The sequence below is a fragment of the Lissotriton vulgaris genome, chromosome 1_1, assembly GCF_964263255.1.
Source record: "Lissotriton vulgaris chromosome 1_1, aLisVul1.2, whole genome shotgun sequence".
Lineage (NCBI taxonomy): Eukaryota > Metazoa > Chordata > Amphibia > Caudata > Salamandridae > Lissotriton > Lissotriton vulgaris.
The window spans coordinates 233256343-233258842 of NC_141685.1; the positions used below are offsets into that span (position 1 = coordinate 233256343).

Sequence of the window (2500 nt, forward strand, 5' to 3'; positions counted from 1 at the left end):
TGCAGACCAATCCCTTTTTGTGAAGAAAATCAAATCCTGGATATTCCTCTACTCTTGTTTTGCAAGGAAAGCCAGATTTATACATCCTTCAGAGGACAGAGTGTCAAAAAAAATAAGGGAAAATGAAAATGGAAGTTGTGATAACTTCATTTTGAGATTGCATAAGAATTCAAATTCCTCTCACATGCTAAAGAATACCTGAACCCTTTTGATTAAACCACTTTAGTTGTTATAATGAGACCATATTTGAAAGCCATCTGAGATTTTTCTGTTCTTACTCTGCAATGACCTTGGCAATGACAAGTTAAAAATAAAATGTATGCAAATTTTATAATGGAGAATGCGGGCATCGATCCCGCTACCTCTCGCATGCTAAGAGAGCACTTTACCATTTGAGCTAATTCCCCTTTGTGTTTAAACTGCATAACATGAAAAAAGTAACCTTACTGCCTTCCACACTTTATTTGAAGTCCAATTGCCCATAACAGTGTTAAGTTCACTCCTAACTTATGCCTTACCTCCACTTATGGGATGTTTTACAGTTCAGGTTGGCCTGTTTACTACTCGAATATGAGTGATATTGCGGTGTGTTCATCTAGACTCATACCCTAGCTAATCTTGAAGTTAAATTTCCCACCAATGAGAAACCAAGGGAGATACCATTTCTGATAGTTATTGCATATCTAATGCAAGAATATTCACCAGATTATGAGAGTCAATGCAATAATCCAGCAAAAATTACTCATTTTCGCCCAACGTGGGGCTCGAACCCACGACCCTGAGATTAAGAGTCTCATGCTCTACCGACTGAGCTAGCCGGGCTCCCACTTCAAGATGGTATGCAGACTAATCATTTTTTATGAAGGAAATCCATTCCTGGACAATTTTTGGGAGATATTGCAGGTCTAATGCAAGATTAATCTCCATATTATGAGAGTCAATGCAATCTTCAGGCAAAAATTACTCGTTTTCGCCCAACGTGGGGCTCGAACCCACGACCCTTTGATTAAGAGTCTCATGCTGTACCGACTGAGCTAGCCGGGTTCCCTCCTTAAGACAGTATGCAGACCAATCCCTTTTTGTGAATAAAATCAAATCCTGGATATTCCTCTACTCTTGTTTTGCAAGGAAAGCCAGATTTATACATCCTTCAGAGGACAGAGTGTCAAAAAAAATAAGAGAAAATGAAAATGGAAGTTGTGAGAACTTCATTTTGAGATTGCATAAGAATTCAAATTCCTCTCACATGCTAAAGAATACCTGAACCCTTTTGATTAAACCACTTTAGTTGTTATAATGAGACCATATTTGAAAGCCATCTGTGATTTTTCTGTTCTTACTCTGCAATGACCTTGGCAATGACAAGTTAAAAATAAAATGTATGCAAATTTTATAATGGAGAATGCGGGCATTGATCCCGCGACCTCTCGCATGCTAAGCGAGCACTCTAACATTTGAGCTAATTCCCCTATGTGTTTAATCTGCATAACATGAAAAAAGTAACCTCACTGCCTTCCACACTTTATTTGAAGTCCAATTGCCCATAACAGTGTTCAGTTCACTCCTAACTTATGCCTTACCTCCACTTATGGGATGTTTTACAGTTCAGGTTGGCCTGTTTACTACTCGAATATGAGTGATATTGTGGTGTGTTCATCTAGACTCATACCCTACCTAATCTTGAAGTTAAATTTCCCACCAATGAGAAACCAAGGGAGATACCATTTTTGATAGGTATTGCATGTCTAATGCAAGAATAATCACCAGATTATGAGAGTGCAGCAAAAATTACTCATTTTCGCCCAACGTGGGGCTCGAACCCACGACCCTGAGATTAAGAGTCTCATGCTCTACCGACTGAGCTAGCCGGGCTCCCACTTCAAGATGGTACGCAGACTAATCATTTTTTATGAAGGAAATCCATTCCTGGACAATTTTTGGGAGTTATTGCATGTCTAATGCAAGATTAATCTCCATATTATGAGAGTCAATGCAATATTCAGGCAAAAATTACTCATTTTCGCCTAACGTGTGGCTCGAGCCCACGACCCTGAGATTAAGAGTCTCGTGCTCTACCGACTGAGCTAGCCGGGCTCCCTCCTTGAGACAGTATGCAGACCAATCCCTTTTTGTGAAGAAAATCAAATCCTGGATATTCCTCTACTCTTGTTTTGCATTGAAAGCCAGATTTATACATCCTTCAGAGGACAGAGTGTCAAAAAAAATAAGAGAAAATGAAAATGGAAGTTGTGAGAACTTCATTTTGAGATTGCATAAGAATTCAAATTCCTCTCACATGCTAAAGAATACCTGAACCTTTTTGATTAAACCACTTTAGTTGTTATAATGAGACCATATTTGAAAGCCATCTGTGATTTTTCTGTTCTTACTCTGCAATGACCTTGGCAATGACAAGTTAAAAATAAAATGTATGCAAATTTTATAATGGAGAATGCGGGCATCGATCCCGCTACCTCTCGCATGCTAAGCGAGCGCTCTA

The 2500-nt window shown here is 39.0% G+C and overlaps 3 non-coding genes across 3 annotated transcripts in view; all 3 read right to left on the bottom strand.

Moving 5' to 3' along the window:
* Positions 1 to 749: 749 nt before the first annotated feature.
* TRNAK-CUU (transfer RNA lysine (anticodon CUU)) lies at positions 750 to 822 on the bottom strand. The gene has a single exon. It is a non-coding gene; the product is annotated as a tRNA-Lys (tRNA).
* Positions 823 to 1799: 977 nt separating this feature from the next.
* Positions 1800 to 1872, bottom strand: TRNAK-CUU (transfer RNA lysine (anticodon CUU)). The gene has a single exon. It is a non-coding gene; the product is annotated as a tRNA-Lys (tRNA).
* Positions 1873 to 2446: 574 nt separating this feature from the next.
* Positions 2447 to 2500, bottom strand: part of TRNAA-AGC (transfer RNA alanine (anticodon AGC)) — a 73-nt gene continuing 19 nt past the window's right edge. Inside the window, exon 1 of the tRNA in view lies at positions 2447 to 2500. This exon is cut by the window's right edge and continues 19 nt beyond it. This is a non-coding gene — a tRNA (tRNA-Ala).